This window comes from Nicotiana attenuata, unplaced genomic scaffold (genome assembly GCF_001879085.1).
Source record: "Nicotiana attenuata strain UT unplaced genomic scaffold, NIATTr2, whole genome shotgun sequence".
NCBI classification, from domain to species: Eukaryota; Viridiplantae; Streptophyta; class Magnoliopsida; order Solanales; family Solanaceae; genus Nicotiana; species Nicotiana attenuata.
In genome coordinates, this window is record NW_017671562.1 from 34986 (window position 1) to 54884 (window position 19899).

Genomic DNA, 19899 nt, shown 5'->3' on the forward strand with positions numbered 1-19899 from the left:
CGTTATTAATGCTTAACAATTAAGGAGAAGAAAGCTTAAATAGCTATGGGCTAAATTATTTTTTAACGTTTCAGCAGTCTATATCAGCTAATTTTAGAGTAATTCAATGTTTCGAGACTCGGCTGCATATATTGGAGGCTTAGCACGTGAATTCCTAATTTTTACACCTCGGGAGTAACTTGTTTGATAAATTTTCTCCTACCAATCTACCAGATTCTAAAGTTTGCCATCTCAAAATTTCCTTCTCTCAGGTACGTTTCTCTGTTCACTCTACTTGTCTCTCCACTGATTGTTTTTTTAGTCGATTTGTTGTTTCTGGGATGGTCATTGAAATCATCATTTTATCACTTCATTCATATGCACTTCAACATGATTTATTTTAGCTTATTCTTTCTTCGATTTCCCTGAACTACATGCTTTCAGGATCTTTCAGTTCTCACAGTGAGTTTCGTGTTGTTCTTTGAGCGCCACAAACTTTTTACTATTCAAACATGTTCATATTTAATTGCAATTGCTGCTACTAGCATTTATTATCCATGTTGTCATAATATATGCCAAGCCTTCAGTAAGGTGCCTATGAATGTAAAATAAAACCGCAAACTTAGATAGTCCTCCAAATAAACTTTCCTTGAGAGGTGAAAGGAGTATTTTAGCCCTTACAGCTGTACTTAAATTTTTTCTCTAAATAACATGAACTACAAGTATATTATTGACCTTTTCTTGGTTGGCATAAACAACAATATAGTGTACGGCCAGATATTTTAATATGTAGTCCCACCCAAATATGTCTAAGATTGTAGCTAAATTATAAAACAATGACTAAAGATGCTCAATATCAATTAGACTAATAGAAGTTTTGAGTGAGCTTTTTGTTGCTGCTACCTATGTTATTAGAGTGTGACTTTTGGTTTTTGTTTCTATTTTGTCGGGTCATTATGAAAATCTTTAATCAACATAGGGATAGGTACTGATACTTTTACTTCTGTAGGATTTTGTTCTACTAATTGGGATAAAAGGTGCTCTCTTCCATTCAAAAGATATTCCAACAAAAAGTGCTAGGCAGGTCAGTGTTTACTTTCTTTTTAGGTACTTCCACCTGCAAAACCAACATGAGTATATTTATGCGGCCTACACACTTATAATTTGTTCTAGTTGTCAATTGTTATAAAGACTGTTGTAACCTCATGCATCTGTGAGTCAAATTTCAAGTTAATGATAAAGTGCAAGAGTTTCTAAATTGTAGAATTAAATATCAAACTGCAGAGAAAATAGACATCAAACATAGAATTTTAAAAGAGGCATAACTCTTGTTGATGACGTTCCACAAAAAAAACTGTGCGATAAAAGATTTTGTTGTTTACCAAAATAGAAAAATCTGCACATGTCGTCAGTTAACCTACTCTGGCCAAAGGGTGATCCACTTTCTCATGAAGTGTTTGTCTTTGTAATTTGAAAAGGAGCTTCCTGTAGTTTCATGATTTTATGATATTTGTTGGAATTGGATAACTGCCTGAATTTTCATTTATAACTAATGCTAGACTAAAGTTTTATGCAAACGTCGAGATTTAAACGGGGCAATGGTGATATCTTAGGGATTAGGTTAATCAGAACTGCAAGGTATTGTTAGATCGAATGTCTTACTTTAGTTGCTCTGTTTTTCCCTTTTCGTCGCCAGAAGAAGACGAGTCGTTTGTTCTTGATTCAGATTTTCTTGTGCCAATGAAAGGTAACTTTCACCTTCTTCTACATTGATATGTTGCGGTAGTTCTGTTGGACTGTAGTTATATTTGGATATGCTTTGTCTTGCTACTAGCATGTTTCTGAATATTTATTTGTGCCTTTTCTTCTCAAAGTTGCTAGCCTACACAATTTTTATATTTACCTTAGTCAAATAGGTATCACTTCAATCATTTGCTACAGTAGGTTCTTTGTGTGTATTAGGCATATTACATATTGGAATGATTATCTAAAATGGAATTACCGGCATTTGAAATTAGTTTTCACTATTGTTACTTTTTCCCCTTCCAAGTTGATTTGTATTAGTTTAGATTTGTTTCCTTTATATGGAATTTTACCGGAGGAAATAATAACATTCATACAACAACTTTATTGCTTTTTCACCACCTCAATGTTTCATTTTTAGGTATAATCTTCTGTCTCATAGTCTTCTTTCTGTATTTTTGTACAATATTTTTGCAACGATCCTGCACAGTGTTTCAGCATACTGTTTCTGCAGAATAATTATGAACAAACTAAAGTATTCTTGTACAAGCTTTTAGAAGAAAAAGGTCTGTTTAATACCTACAAACTTATAATTGTACTAAATTTCAAACTATTTCTGTTATTCTTTTTTTTTGCACAATTACCATCTTGGTTCTTTGATCAATGTTCCGTAATGTTGTTGGACTGCATTCTATACTTTGATTTTAGGTTGTTGGTTCTGCATCCATATGAAGAAGAGACGCACATGGACAAAAGTAATTTGAGAGTGCTGAGTAGAGAAATATACTCTACAAGGTTAGTTAAGCAATATCCGATATGCTTCCATCCAAGCATGCAATTGTCTAAAGGGCGTTAGTTTAGGTTTCAAGCCAGTAGAATTCTGAAATATGTACTATTATGGAACCTGAAATTGTGAAATATATACTACTATGAAATCAAATGAATTATTTTTCTTGTGTAAAGAACATAAAAAATCTATGAGTTATGCAAGAGAGAGAGTTTTTAAACATATTTCTTGATGAGGAGTATGCTAAGTCGGATAGTTTTGATTACATATTCTGTCATACGCTTGCAATTAAAAATATAATCCTCCTAAATGACGAGGCCAACTTAATATGATTGTACAAAGGTACTCATCTGGGGGTGCTGCAAAGTATTCTACATCCACTGTTCGCTGAAATATACCAAAACATTTCTGAATTTCAATTGGCTATTAGCATAAGAAATGTGTTGAATACTTGTTTCTGTATGTCCCTTATCTATTATCTCCTTCTTTAACTGTGTCCTTTTCTCCGTTGATAGTATTGTGTTGATAGGTGAAAATGTGGGTGAAATCTTCTCACTTGAGTTTACACTTGCATATTAGTTCTATCTAACTTTTGATTTCATTTTGTATCTGTAGGAAATTCTAGTAATGCAATTGAAATGGTGCTCCAAAGTAAACTTGATTTATTGAAATTTAGTGATGGAGAGTTTTGGACAATTATGATGTTTATGATACTGTTTAAATACATATAATTTTGTAAAAGGTCACTGCTAGTATGCACCTTGAAGCAATTGGCTTTATTAGCTTATGTAATACATGAAATATTTCTTTTTCGAAGTTGATAGAAAATATGTGCATTTAAAATAATTTTTGTTATTTATTAGTTTATGTAGTGTTTGAGATCTACATAGTTAATATATTTGAAACAAATGTGATTACAGGATATTCAGAATGAATATTTAACTTTCTAACCACACAATTGTGATTTTTATAAAAGTTAAAAATATATGCTTTACAATGTAGACAAAATTGTTACGCTTTAAAAATGCAGCCATAGGATACTAACAAAAGTGTGACATGTATGGTAACAATGGCCACGATTTATAACTATTGCTTTAGGAGCAACACTTAAAAAGGGTGGCCTATAAGGAAACATAAGGCACACTTCAAAAATGTGGCTATAAGACTTGAAAAACGTGGCCATAGGGGAGGTATTAAAAGCGTGACCTTTGCTTCACCAAAAGCGTTGCCTTTGGGCAAAGGTTACGCCTTTTTTGGCCACCCCCTAAAAAACGTTGCCTTAGGTCGAAAAGTGTGGCTTTTGATCAAAGGCCACACTTTTGTATAGTTTAGGCCATACTTTTTGAGTGTGGTTAAAGGCCTAAAATGTTGTAGTGTATACTGGTAAACACAGACATTTGCAGCAAATGTATTGTTAGACAGTAGACTGAAAACACTCTTCTTTTTAATGCCCCTATGCATTACTGTAAATCTGTTATCAAGCTTCGGAATATCATTTTTATTAACTTCTTACAATCTACTTGTGCTGGAGTAATTGTGAAGTTCAAATTACTAGAGTCATGACTTCATCCAACTAGCATATATATCTTTATGAACAAAATCAGTATTCAAGTTCTTTTTTCCAGTTCTTATCAGAGAGAAATTTTAATTTCATCTAAATATCCTCTTCATTAACGAGAGAACTAAGTTTGATTTGGTGATCCTGTTAGAGTATTAGAAGACAATGGGTGATGGTTATATTGTTGGGCCTCTTATTGTAATTAGATTTAGCAGTGGCCCATTCTAGTTTGTATTAGTTGTAATTGGGCCACCGGGTCAAGCCCACTATTTATGTTTATTAGTTTGAGTCTTATTTTGTACAGACTATTTCATTTTTTGACATAATGAGAAAATATTGGATCCTTCTCTCTTCTTCTCGAAGCTTCTCTTCGGTTCAACATCCCATTCCTCAATCTCAGTTTCCTCTCTAGATTTGCAACATCTAACATGGTATCAGAGCGTAGATCCTGCTAGCTCACTTCGTTTGCTTCCGATCGATGTTAACCATCTCAGTTTTCGTCGATTTTTGGATTTTCGTTGCACTTATGCTGGATTAGGGTTTTGTCCGAATTTGCTGGAAGATTTCGGAATATTTTTGCTTATTTCTACCGGATTTTCGTCTTCGATGGAGATATTAACTGGTTTTTGACTGCAGTTGACTGATTTTGTTCGACTATTCGAGCTAGGGTTTCTTCGCCAATTTTGCTGAGCCGCCTGAAGTTTCTCCTTAATTTTCACAAGGCTGTTCTCTTTTCGGTTGTAAATCAGTTTCTTCTTCACTTTCATAATTTTGTTGGCTATTGTGTTTTGTTGTCTTGTATTCTCACAATGATGAATGATAATCCTGATACTACGCCTTCCTCTTCATCTCCTACACCTCATACTGTGTTTCATGAGGATGATTTTACGCATCTTTGTCACCCTCTAATATGTGCATCCATCGTACTAGGAACTTCTTTGGTTTCTAGTCCGTTTGATGGCACCTGCTATGGCAACTGGAGGAGAAATGTTTTAGTTGCTCTCTTCATTCGTAATAAACTTGATTTTATTAGTGGTTCCTCTACAAAGCCACCTTCTGGGTCTCCTCTGGCACGCCAGTGGCAACGCTGCAATGATCTTGTGTCTTCATGGTTGATTAACTCTTTGTCAAAAGAAATATCTCGTAGCGTAGAATATTCTGAGTCTGCCAAGGAAATTTGGTGTGAATTAGAAGAGAGATATGGTAAAGCTGATGGGGCTAGAGTTTTTGAACTTAAGAAAGAATTAGCTCATATTTCTCAAGGGTCTTTAGACATAGCTTCTTATTTCAACAATATCAAACAACTCTGGGATGAGATAGAATCTTATAAGGTCAGAGTTTGTACTTGTGGAGGCAAAGCTGCTGAGGATGAAGAGTAGAAGGTTTATCAGTTCCTTATGGGTCTGAATGATACCTGTATGCAGACTCGCAGCAATATTCTAATGATGAAGCCACTTCCATCAGTTGGAAATGTGTACAGCATTCTATTATCTGATGAAAAACAGAGACAGGTGTCTTCTGCCTCTCAATTCTCATCTCAATCTGCTTCAATTCATGCTGGGGCTTCTAAGCCCTCATTTCCCTATAAGGTTTCTTTTGAGGGGACCAGGAATTCTCTTATCTGCAAGTACTTATCTGCAAGTACTGCAAAAAACCTGGTCACTCAATAGATAAACGCTATAAGCTGCATGGTTATCCTTCTTTTTCAAGTTTAGCAAATGACCTCCTCCTCGCAAATCTGCTGCACATGTTGAGCTTGACTCTCCTGGTGCTAATTTTGTGCCTGGTAGTTCTGCTGGTCCAGCTGAGCATGAAGAGTCTTCTGTGATATCTGGCCTCACCAAGGATCAATACTCCCAACTGATGACCTTATTGCAACAATCCCAAATTTCTGCTTCCCCACACTCTCCATCTCCCTTGGCTTCTGCTAACTTTGCTGGTAAGCTCATGCCTCATGAGGGTGTTTCTTATGGAGCCTGTATGTTATCTAGTGTGAATGGCGTTGTTTGGATAATAGACTCCGGAGCTACTGATCATATGACTTCCATTAAAAGTCTACTTTTTGATATAATTACTCTTCCCATTCCTTATCTTGTGTCTCTTCCAAATTGGTACAAAGTTAAAGTCACCAATGTAGGATCTTTAGCTTTGTTTCCTGATTTAATCCTTCATAATTTCCTTTACATTCCCAGTTTCAAACATAATCTCATATCTGTTCACAAACTTTTAAATCATTGTGATGATGTGGTTCAGTTTACCAAATCTGCTTGCACATTCCAGGGCCCTTCAGTGAAGAAGCCAGTGGTGCTTGGTAGGCTGGACACTGGACTTTACAAGCTATTTCAGCATGTGACTTCACCTATTGATTCTACTCCTGTGAACTCTTGCTCTTCAGTTGTTTCTTCTTTACCTGTTTCCTCTTTACCTATACTCTCTACTACTGATGCTGATGTCAATGACAATTCATCTATAAATACCATGGTTACTTCAAATAAAGTAAACAACTCTGATGTTGTTTGGCATTATAGACTTGGACATATACCTTTTTCAAAGATGAAATTTATCTCTGGTGTTAATTGTGATTTGTCTTCTAAACAGTCCTTCACATGCCCTATTTGTCCATTAGCAAGACAAACTAGACTTCCTTTTCATGATAGTTCGATTCAGTCCACTCATTCTTTTCAGCTTGTTCACATAGATACTTGGGGTCCTCACTCCACTCCTACTCACTCTGGTGCTAAGTATTTCCTTACTATAGTAGATGACTACACTAGGGCTACCTGGACTCACCTATTGGGGGCTAAAAGCAATGCTTTTGATCTATTGAAAGCCTTTATCTTCATGGTTGAAACACAATTTCAAACTAAAGTCCAGACTGTAAAGAGTGACAATGCTTTAGAATTAGCTTCTTCTTCTTCTGGGGCCCTTTTCTTTTCTGAAAAGGGTATTATTCATAACCTCTTGCCCACACACTCCACAATAAAATGGTGTGATAGAGAGAAAACATAGACACTTGCTAGAAACTGCCAGGGCTCTTTTGTTTCAGTCCCTTCTTCCTATAAAATTCTGGGGAGATTGTCTTCTTACTGCCACATATTTGATAAACAGATTCCTTTCCCCCCTTCTCAAAAACAAGAGTCCCTATGAATTACTCTTTGGCAAGGCCCCCACATATTCCCATCTCAGATCTTTTGGTTGCCTGTGCTACTCCATTGTGCCTAAAGTCCATAGAGATAAATTTCATCCTAGATCTATCCCATGTGTCTTTCTGGGCTACCCTTTTGCTAAAAAGGGCTACAAACTTTACAATCTCACCACTAAGTATTATTTGTGGCAGCAGAGACAACACCAAAATTGGTAGCACCATCAAAAATTTCCGCAGAAGTATTACTTGAAATAGTTTCTTAGATTGTAGGGAAATGACACCGAAAAATAACGATAATAATACTGCAATAAAATTATTTGTGAGCGGAAATACACCAACTGGCTTGAGTCGTGCTAGGCACTGTCCTAAGAAACTATTTCAGCAATGTGAAATATTTCCCCAGGATTAAACAAGCCTACCTCTATTTTATTTAGAGGATACAGGAATCAACAAAATTAAATATACCAGCAAGTTGCTAGAAGAAATAAATAAAGTATCTATTGAAGATAGAAAAAAATGGAGACAAAAGAAGAACATTGGAATTGAAGAAAGAGAGCAAATAGTGATTTGAAGCTAATGATTAGCTTTTCTTGGTGTTTGATGATTGAAGAATGATGGCTTAATCATGGCTATTTATAGGCCTAAGAAAAGCTTCTATATTGCCAAATCTTTGATTGCATGAAAGAGGATTGCCATTTGTTTATGGCTTAGCCATTTGACTACATATCTTCATGCAAAGTGCCGCATGGTGGGTATTCATAGCCACTTGGCTTAGTAGAGCCATTTGTCACACAATCTTCTAAATCAATGCCACATGTAAAAAATCTTTTGACACATTACCAAATTACATCTATTATATTTTCGCAAATCATAGTCCTGAACATAAATAAATTTGATACAAAATTATCATTTTTATAATGAACTACATGAGACTCTATGAGATGATTGAGAAGACGAAGCAACATTGTTACAAAATAATAAATAGTGGGCTTTTTTATAAAATACAAAAGTTTGGGACAATTTTTTTAAAAACGTAATAGTTTGAACAAAATAAGTTTTTGATTTTACTATGGTAGTGTTGGGCCCGAGCATAATCATTCTCGGGCCCAACATACAAGGCGTTGGCATAATCATAAATTACTCACAAACTTCAAAATTCTTCCTATCAGCAAAGACACAATCTTCATGAATAACTTAATTATTCGACATAAAAGAAAAGGCAAATAATATACACTTCGAGAACAAATCTTTTTCTCTTCAGACTGCATATTTTCTCTTTAATTAGACTGCATATTTCTTCTTTAATTAGAATCCAAACAGTTGCAATTGTATCACTTCTCACGTCAGCTTTCAAACTGCATCTTTTCTCTTAAATTAAAATCTAACATCAGTTTCCATGGGCTCTTTGGCCTGAAACTTCAGCCGAAAATATCTTTATACAATCATCAACCACGAACCTTGGCTAGACTATTTTGGTTGCTTACTTCTGCCTCTTCCTCAACCAAATTAAGCAGCTGCTGGATAAATTACAGCTTTCTCATATTATAAAATGAAGCTATCGCATCCCAGTCCATAAAAATCAGTTACAAAATGAAATCACCTATGATCAAGATAAAATTCAGCATGCAGTTATAGACCACTTTAAGTAGCAAAGTGCAAAATCATCTAAATGTTCTTGAATGCAAAGAATCACAAAATAACTCCAATTTCTTATCAGGTAATTGGGAGTTCAACTGTACGAACACAGTACTAAAAAATTGTACAAAAAGCAGCATAAAATGTACTATAATACTGGGCTTAAGTCCTCTTATCTCTACATTTATTGCTCCTTCAAGTTCTAAATTCCTGTTGTTGTTTTGATTCTCTTCCTTTCGCTGCTCTATCTTGTGTTACCTTTCTCCTTCACATCTTCAAAATGTTATCACTCTTTGGGTGAGTATCCTAACTTTTTTCGGCGCGCTTACTTTCAGCGCCAGATCTATATGCTTTATTGAGTTGCTTCTTGTCATTCTCTCTACTCTAAAAAAGTATGAAAATTTTCTGTTGATGGTCTAAAAATGTATTTTGTGGCATGACTCTTTGTTGTATAGGTTGGAAAAGGTAAATTGTGGAGTTCCGCCTTCCTATTTGTACAGCAAAACTCATGCATGTCCTCTTTTTATTTCTTTTTTTAATTTCTAAATTACCAACTTATGATTTATCATTTGCATGCGATACAATCTATCATTCACATTTACCAGTATAGTTTTCAAATATTGCATCACCTCGTCGTAGTATTTTTGGAGGTTCTCATGTAGATATATAGTGTTGGGTTTGTTATTTAATAAATAATAACAAAAGAGGTGTGAATGGAAAATTGTGGGAAAAGAAATGGAGGGATGACCCGCGATCCGATCCGGTCTAGCCCGTTTTTCTTTCCCGGATTAATTTAAATTCGTTTTAAATTTCCCGCAAAAATTTCCAACAGCCATGGCTGTTCTGAAACAGTGTCACACCTGTTCCAACAGCCATGACTGTTCTGAAAGGTTGCAAACCTCTTCAGAGGGTCACACCTGTTCCAACAATCATGATTGTTCTGAAAGGTTGCAAACCTCTTCAGAGGGTCACACCTGTTCCAACAGTCATGACTATTCTGAAAGGTTGCAAACCTCTTCAGAAACATCACCAAGTTGGCTATAAATAGACCTTCAAATCCCAGAATATTTACTTACGAAATTTTCTTATTATCTTCTTCTTCTTCTGCACTAAAATTCCAGTGTGTTTTGCTGCCATCGAGTGGTTCGCTGATTATCGGCGTTTTTGGTACCAACACTCTGGTGAGTTAAATCGTTCTATCCTGGGAGGATATATTCCATAACCTCGGGTACTTGAGGGGAATAATTTCCTTAAGGACACACTTTGTATTCATTGGGCTCGATTTGTTCCTTCAACGTTTCAAAAATTATTTTGAAGTTCGAATATTATTTTTCAGAATTGTTTGTACTAACTTTCTGTTTTATTTTTCAGAAAGATTACTGTTTTATTTACTTACAGCAATACAGATAAATAACAATCTTAGGGAAATTATTAAATTATATTCTGTATTCTGTCTGAATTTTATTATTCTGATTTGAAGATATAAAAACTTCATCAGGGTATTGAAATTCAGAAAACGATTTGAAGAGCATAAAAACTTCATCGTTTTTTCTGTAAAACAGTATATAAAAACTTCAGTTATTTTTATTACGTACTGTTTATTAATTACAGTATTATTTACTGTTTTGGTTTTGCCATTAATTGATCTCTTCTGTTGTTCACTGTAAGAAATGGCAAATGAGAATGGAATTCCTTCTGCGACTGTTGGTGCAAACGACGATAGCCTCGTCAAGCCGCACTGCTGTTCCTCCGGCCGAGAAACCGGGAAAGTCGTAACGTTTGGATAAATTGTTTAGTAAACAATGACATGCGAGATTTGACCAAATAATATTGTCAAATGGTTTCAAAAATTAATGAGTGTAAACAAATGTGTTTTACGTTAAGAATACTTCAAATCATATAGTCATTATTTGATTATATATGATATGTTGATGAAATATTTAAAATGTGGGGGCTTTTAGCTTGTGCATGACAAAAGCCAATGTTAGACGTAATGTCTAAATTATATAATTTTTGAACTCCATTGATATAGTAGTTGGTAAAATCATCAGTTATTTAGTCTTAATAAAGACTAGTTGATGAAACTACTAATTCGGAAGTTGGTCACATGCCTTTCTCGAAAGGTCATTTTTTTTATTGAAAATTTATATTGTTTAGTTCTTTTATGAAATAATGTCACTTTGAAGGTTGTGACTTTTCATAGAAAGATACATCTGTACGTTTTAGTATGGACATGACTGTTCATGAACGAATATATTAATACGTTGGTCTATAATGAGGTGAACTAGCCGATGAACATGACCAAAATCCATTGCAAGTTGGATTTGTTTCATGAATGGAGGTGCTATAATTTGCATATCATAAAGACATATGAATGAATAGCATACAAATGCTTGAAAATGGCGGAATGATTACGAAATGTGTTATATATTAAAAGGTTGTGGCCACAACTGATGCCAATCATTCCAGTTGTTGTTATAATTACTACATTAAGTGTAGTCAATAATCTGATATGCAATCGAAAATCGAGACGTATTAGTCTACAACATAAGGACGTTTGCATTGAACGTTCATTTGAAATATACTCCAAATTATGCTTTGCACTACAATAAGTATCCCACGATAATAGAGGGGTACAGTGATGCAAATTAGATCACCGGTTCAACCGATTCTAAACAGTCGGTGGATGAGCGATGTTTTGGAAATCGTCCAAACAAATGTGCATTGACCGCTCTACAGTGGAGGCTGAGTTTATAGCCTTAGACAAGGCCGGTGAAGAAACTGAATGGCTCCGGAATTTCTTGGAAGATATTCCATTTTGGCCCAAACCTTTGGCACCTATATGTATACATTGTGATAGTCAAGCGGCAATAGGTAGGGCAGGGAGCGTTATGTATAACGGAAAATCTCGTCATATCCGACGGAGACACAATACTGTTAGACAACTACTCTCTAGTGGTGTTATCACAATTGACTACGTAAAGTCAAGAGATAACATGTCGGATCCACTTACAAAAGGCCTATCTAGAGAGGCAGTTGAAAGATCAAAGGGAATGGGGTTAAAGGCCTAGGACAAGTCATCATGGCGGTAACTCTACCTAGCAGACTGGAGATCCCAAGAGCTCGGTTCAAAGAGATCAAACAAAGTTATGAATGACGGTTCAATATTGTCAACTAACTCAACCCATTCTCGTGATGAAGGCAATGTTCAAAAACGAGGTAAAGCATTAAGGCTTTTTTGATGAGTCAATAAAGCTTAAAGCTTTTTAATGATTTGCTAAATCTGGCAGGATATGACCAGATAGTGTGTCTTTAGGATTACACGTTTAGGAATCACCTATGTGAGTGTGAAGTGTAAGCCGCTTCAAGGAGAATGAAAGTAAAGGCCCATTCTCTAAGCACTCATGAAATCAGGCGGTGTTCATGGCTGAAACGAACACGACCGTGAGAACCATAGATGGTTAAGGATTGATTGTGTGACTTATGTTGTCTAGGTATACAACAAAGCTCGACGGTTCAAAGATACCAAATCTACCGATTGACCGAGTATATCCGATATAAGTTCACTACGGAAAGTTCAAAGGGAAACCTACTTATCCAGATGCAATTAATTCTTGCTTGTAAAACAAACACATGTCCGTGCATTCCTTTAAGTTTATAGCCATTCCCCATTCATGTGGGGGATTGTTGGGTTTGTTATTTAATAATTAATAACAAAAGAGGTGTGAATGGAAAATGGAAGGAAAAGAAATGGAGGGATGACACGCGACCCGGTCCGGTCTAGCCCGTTTTTCTTTCCCGAATTAATTTAAATTCGTTTTAAATTTCACGCAAAAATTTCCAACAGCCATGGCTGTTCTGAAACAGTGTCACACCTGTTCCAACAGCCATGACTGTTCTGAAAGGTTGCAAACCTCTTCAGAGGTTCACACCTGTTCCAACAGTCATGACTATTCTGAAAGGTTGCAAACCTCTTCAGAAACATCACCAAGTTGGCTATAAATAGACCTTCAAATCCCAGAATATTTACTTACGAAATTTTCTGATTATCTTCTTCTTCTTCTGCACTAAAATTCCAGTGTGTTTTGCTGCCATCGAGTGGTTCGCTGATCATCGGCGTTTTTGGTACCAACACTCCGGTGAGTTAAATCGTTCTATCCTGGGAGGATATATTCCATAATCTCGGGTACTGGAGGGGAATAATTTCCTTAAGGACACACTGTGTATTCAGTGGGCTCGATTTGTTCCTTCAACGTTTCAAAAATTATTTTGAAGTTCGAATATTATTTTTCAGAATTGTTTCTACTAACTTTCTGTTTTATTTTTCAGAAAGATTACTGTTTTATTTACTTACAGCAATACATATAAATAACATATAGTTTATCATCCATGATTATACAAATGATGAACAGAACTATAATAGAGCGAGCCTCGAAAACTGAAAGAGTAGTACCTGAATTAATTAGCTAGGTAAGCCAAAGCAGTCGATGCTCCTTCTTACACCATTTGTTTTCTATTCTGCATTTCAAACAATATCAAAGAGGGAGGAAAATAAGTATGTATTGTCTATGCATTTTGTACTTGGTACAAACTTAAGATCAAGTTAAATTTCCTGAAGGTTTTTACCAGTTAAGTTATTATTTAGTGCTAACTAAAATTTGATCGCTAGTGTTTTGCACTAATTGTGTGTTTTATACCTTGTAGGAGTGATTCCGAGCTATGTAGATGTTATGAAATGAATTCAAGTGATTTGAAGCTTTGAAGTCCGAGTAAAAGCCCAAAGAATTAAGCCGGGATCGTTTTCGGAGATCAACGGATGATAGTTAACAACGAAACAAATAATCGAGCAGGCATATTGTGCATTGTCTTGGAAAATATACATAACTTTTCGTTCAGAACTCCATTTGGGCTGCACAATATATTTTTTGAAAGTTAATTCAAAGGGCTACAACTTTCATGTTTTACGTTTTTTTTCAAATTCACAACAGAACAGGATGAAAAGTGCCCGTCAAGTGCGCGGCCGCGCACTGACCACGTATATGGGGCAGAAAGTGTGAAAAGTGCACGGCCAAGTGCGCGGGCGCACTTCCAGGTGCGCGGCTGCGCACGTCCTGTCTGGGAAAAGTGTCCTTTTTCGCGTATGAGAAGGTATAATTGTTTGGGCCCGACCCTACTTTGTATATATACATGGAAAAATGGTATTTTGAGGACTTTTGACATAATTTAGACCTAAGGAGGCAAAGGAGACCGGGATTTGACCTAAGGAGGCAAGAACACACTAATAGAAAGGCGGAGAATTCTTCTTCGAGTTTTTCACTTCCTTCTTCCTATTTTCCATTATTGGTTATGAATTCTAGTATTGTACTTTTGCATACTATTATGAATAGCTAATTTGTTATCTAGGGTTTTGATGGAACCTATTGGAGGATGATTTATACGTTAATATAGATTTGTTGTAGCTTTTTCTCTATTTGTTCAACTACGTTTATATTGTGGTTGGTTGAAGAGCTCTCAATCGCCCGTGCCTACTCGGGAGAGAGTGAATATTTAGGTAGAACAAAATCACTCCTAACGTATATGAGAGATCAATACGGAGGTTTAAAGGTGGGATAAGGGATAACGAAACCTTGGTGTGATCAGAGTGAGCCGTACTTAATGCCAGCTAGCGTAACTCGGGAGAATATGTCTAGTAGATTGTGGTAATTTCTCGGGAGAGAATTACAACACTCAGAGCCCTCATGATCGGTAGAGAAAACTTAGACAAATTTATAGGAAACGTAGCGGAAAGGATTCCGACAATAGAGGAAATCATAACTCTAGACTTCCTTAATCTTGTCTCCAATCCTTATTCTTGTTAATTGATAGTTTTATTGCTTTCTAGTATTTGTAAGTTAATTAGATAAAAATAAATATTATAATCTTTATAATTAGGAAATTGTTTGGACTTGTGTTTCTTAGGATATTGGACAACTGTAGCTAAGCCTTAGTTTTCTGTGGGATTTGACTCCGGACTTGTAAATCAGATTATATTTGCAACGACCGCTTAGTCCTTTTTACAAGGCATAATTGGGAGTGATCAGATACCTTGTTAAAATTTGCATCAACATACTATTTCACTTAACTTCTCCACCAGTCAAATCTCATACTTGAGTAGGATATATATTAGTTATTCGGAAAAAGAGGTACAAATATTTTAATACGTATGACCCCGGGCAAAAGTTGTGTTAATTGTTAATTCCTATAAAATAATTCGCAAAAAAGCTAAGATCTATCTTGACTATTTAGCATTAGTCAACATATATGTCGGAGGAATATTTCTCATAATCTCCAAAAAATCGCTATCCTTTTATTAGTTTCAACAGATTCTCTCGGCATTAGTAATGCAGCCTACTTCCAGTTCCCCAGCCCTTTCTGCTAACTTCGTTTGTCCTTGTATTACTGTTGACACTAATTATCACACATTTAGAAAAATTAAAACCAAGATTATATCACTGGTAATAGGGTCAAGAGACTAACTGCTATTTGGAAAAGAAATAGAGGTTTCAAGCCTAAGATTTTGCACTTCAAATCTGACAACTTCTAAGACCTAATAAAAAAAGTGAGCATATTATCTGCTTTTGTCAAATGTTGTTCCAAATGCCTGAACTCTAATATACTAAAAATAAGCGCATAAGTCTTTAGGTACAAAAAGCGAAAGCTATAGTAATCTGCCAAAATCACATTAAACCAAAAAAAAAAAATAGAATAGCCTCAAATTTACCTCGTCATGAGAAAGCAATAGCTGCGCAAATCCTTTTACTACTGAAAGTGTAGCGGCCACCAGCCTATTTAACTCCTCGCTGGTATCATTTTGATAATAAATAGATTTCTGATCATTTCTGGGACAACCCTAGCATTGTCATCCAACTGTTCAGAGCATGCTATAGTTAATTATAAATCTTATAATAAACTTTCAATGTAAGAGATTAATGTATATAGATTTGTTAGTTTCAATGCTAATATCTGTACAAAAAGGGAAAGCGGTACAAATAAACACCTAGTCTCCTCAGATTGACAATAAATATGTATGAGTTGATTTCAACTATTTTCTAGCAAAGATATGCTCAGAAAAAAAAAGAAGAAATAAGTGGCCATTCCTAACAAGGTGCAAGTATTTAATGGCTATACAACGAACAAAGAGTTTTTCACGAAGTAGTCTCTTAGTTGGAGTATAACTTCTATGTTTTAATTAAAGGTAAAGTATGAATATTCAAAACAGAGTCTTACATCTCATTCAACCAAAAAAAGGAAAAAGAATGTTGCGCAAAGATATAGAAAAACAAAGCTCAAATTCAGATGATCGGACTCTGACGCACAAATGAATATGTATATTGAAAAGGAACTTCTTATTTGAATTACTGTCATCCTTGACAAGATTTCAGTTTTTATCTACTTATTCTGTTTCTTTCCCCTGGATTTGTCTTTCTCCTGGATTTGTCTTTCCCTTCGTGTGCAGCAGTATACTTTTGGGTTTCTAGCTACGATCTATTATGCGATTATATGAGTAAGATACCACTTATGAGTTGTAGTGTATATGCATTGATTGTATAACATTTTTTTGTTTAGGTGTATAGTATTATATACATATAATTGTGTTTGTGTTAAATTAAATAATTTCTTTCGACATAAGGTCATTTTAAGCTCCAAATGATGCTTAAGATAACTGTTTCTAATGGTATAATTAGCTAAGTTGAAAGATATTATAACTGAATAATTTGCTTGAGGTTAGGTAGTAAGATGACCTAACACCCACTTCTTCACAACCTTTTACAATATGTACTATTTATTAAAACAACATAGTGGCCTATGTTGTGTTTGAACATTTAATTCTATTGATAGAATTGTTTTTTTTTTAAAAAGAAAAAGAAGAATGACTTGGCATTTTGGTTACCCAAACTAATATTTTTATGTTGTCATGTGGATGATGATGTTAAAAATAGTAATAAACTTGTTTTCATTTGTCCATATTTGTTTAGATTTGTTCACATTAATTTAATATTTTCATACATATAGTTAGAAAAGAGTGAGGTGTGGACATGTGTGAATTTGCGTGAACTAGTGTAGGCATGTATGGACTAGTGTGTACATGTGTGGACTTAATTAATATGTACACATGAAGTTTACACTAGATACATTTAGGAGTTCTACAATAAATACCCATGTATGCTAGCCATTTGGTGCAAGTGAAGTTGAATAGAAATCATCCTTTCCTCCACCTCTCTAATAGTGAGTTTTGAGTGTTTGGTTAGTTGTCTTGCTCTCCCAAAAATTTCTAACATTTGGTATCAGAGCCGGTGTATTGAGAGACAACCAAACTTGAAGAAAAGATGACAAACACTAATGGAACACCATTCCAAGTTCCTATGCCCACAAAAGAGAACTATGGGAATTGGTGTATTCGAATGAAGGCCTTGCTTGGTGCCTATGATGTTTGGGAACCGGTAGAGTCTGCAGTTGATGAAGCGTAAGATGCCCCAGCCACAAATAAGTAAGATCAAAAGGCACTCACTCTCATCCATCAAGATTTGGATGACATGATGTTCGAGAATGTTGCAAATGCGACAACCTCCAAGCAAGCATGAGACATTCTTCAAACTTCCTTTAAAGGTTTGGACAAAGTGAAAAAGGTTCGTCTCCAGACCTTAAGAGGAGAGTTTGAATCATTGCATATGAAAGAAAATGAATCTATTTCAGATTACATTTCAAGAGTTTTGGCTATTGTCAATCAAATGAAAAGCTATGGTGAAGAGTTGAAGGATGATAGGGTCGTCGTAAAAATAGTACGATCCCTAGATTCAAAATCTGATTATATTGTTGTTGCTATTGAAGAGTCCAAAGACATGGAAACCATGACCATAGATGAACTTTCAAGCTCTTTGCAAGCCCATGAAGAAAAATTGAAGAAACCAAAAGAAGAATCGGTTGAAAAGGCGTTGCAAGCAAAACTTTCCTTCAAGGAGAGGGATGAAAGGCATGGTTCGCAGCAAAGAGGTCGTGGAAATGGAAGAAGTCGTGGTAGAGGAGGAAGAGGTGGTAGTCAACCACCAAATAGAGACAATAAAAGCCAAGACTATAGTCAAAGAAGAGGTCGTGGAAGAGGCAAAGGATGGAGACAAAATAAAGGAAGGTATGACAAATCGAATGTTGAATGTTATACTTGTCATAAATTTGGACATTTTTCCTGGGGCTATAAAGATAATTCGGAGGAGAAAAACAACTTTGTGGAGAACAAAAATGAAGATGAAGATGCCACTCTACTTCTTGCATGCAAAAGAGAAGAAAGTGTGAAAAAGAACAAATGGTACCTTGACTCCGATGCAAGTAGTCATATTTGTGGAAAGAAAAATTTATTTGTGGAGCTTAAGGAGCTGAATGGTGGCCCAATCACTTTTGAAGACTTTTCGCGAGTTCAAATCAAAGGAAAAGCTACGATTTTAATTCGCTTAAAAGATGGAAGTCATCAATTAATCTCCAATATTTTGTATGTGCCGGAGATGAGAAGTAATATTTTAAGTTTGGGACAACTTTTGGAGAAAAATTATGACATTCATTTGAAAGATAAAAAGTTGTATATGAGAGATGAAAGGGGAAGATTGTTAGCCAAAGTACCTATGGTTAATAATAAAATGTTCATATTATATCTTCAAAATGATGTTCCGAGGTGCTTGCTTTCATGAAGATTCATCTTGGCTTTTGCATATGCGATTTGGTCACTTGAATTTTGATAGCCTAAGGTTGATGAAGAAGGAAAGCATGGTGAATGGATTGCCAACAATTGATCATCCCAACCAACTTTGTGAAGGATGTCACTTTGGAAAGCAAGCAAGGAAAAGATTTCCTAAAGAGTCTTTAACAAGAGCAAGATGCCCTCTCGAGTTAATTCACATGGATGTGTGCGGACCTATCAAGCCATCTTCACTAGGTAAAAATAATTATTTTTTACTTTTCATTGCTGACTTTTCTCGAAAAACTTGGGTTTATTTTTTGAAGACAAAATCGGAGATGTTTGAAACCTTCAAAAAGTTTAAGAGCATGGTGGAGAAGCAAAGTGGCTATCAAATTAAGTCACTTAGGTCCGATAATGATGGAGAATTCACTTCAAATGAATTCAAGATTTTATGTGAGAAACATGGAATTCGTCATTACTTGACAATTCCGAGATCACCACAGCAAAATGGCGTCGTGGAGAGAAGGAATCGAACTATTCTCAACATGGCGAGGAGTATGTTGAAGAGCAAAAATATGCCAAAAGAGCTGTTGCTTGTGCGTTGTACTTATCAAATCGGTGTCACACCAAAAGTGTTCGTGGAAAAACACCACAAGAGGCATGGAGTGATTTCAAGCCAAAAGTTACTCATTTGCGAGTTTTCGGGAGCATCGCATATGCACATGTGTCAGATGAGAAGAGGTCTAAGCTTGATGACAAAAGTGAGAGGTATGTCTTCAGTGGCTATGATCAAAGTTCTAAAGCTTATAAATTATATAACCCCAAAAATGGCAAGGTCACCATAAGTAGAGATATTGAGTTTGATGAAGATAATGCTTGGGAGTGGAAATCTAAAGAGCAAGATTACTCTTTTAGTCCATTCTTTGAAGATGATGAAGAAGAAGATGGGGAGCAGGCTATCACACCACCTTCAACACCTCCACCACAAGTTCAAGAAGTTGGGGGATCAAGCTCAAGTTCAAGTGAAGCACCTCACAAGAGTAGAAGTCTCTCTGACTTGTATGAAAATACGGAAGTGGTAAGAAATGACTTGTATGATTTTACTCATTTTTATTTGCTGGTGGACAGTGGGCCTCTAAGCTTTGAAGATGCTTGCCAAAATTCCAATGGAGGGATGCAATGGATGAAGAAACCAAAGCTATAAAAAAGAATGATACATGGGAGTTGGTCACACTTCCAAAAGGCAAAAGCACCATTAGAGTCAAATGGGTGTACAAGTTAAAGAAGAATTCCAAGGGAGAAATAGAAAGGTACAAAGCAAGATTGGTAGCTAAAGGCTACAAGCA

At 35.6% G+C, this 19899-nt stretch overlaps 2 long non-coding RNA genes across 6 annotated transcripts in view; both read left to right on the plus strand.

Moving 5' to 3' along the window:
* Window positions 1-19899, plus strand: part of LOC109209006 — a 33734-nt gene that overhangs the window by 6354 nt on the left and 7481 nt on the right. The window lies entirely within an intron of this gene.
* On the plus strand, window positions 1517-3355 carry LOC109209007. Its single transcript, XR_002065294.1, has 3 exons — window positions 1517-2288; window positions 2431-2517; window positions 3125-3355. It is a non-coding gene; the product is annotated as an uncharacterized LOC109209007 (long non-coding RNA).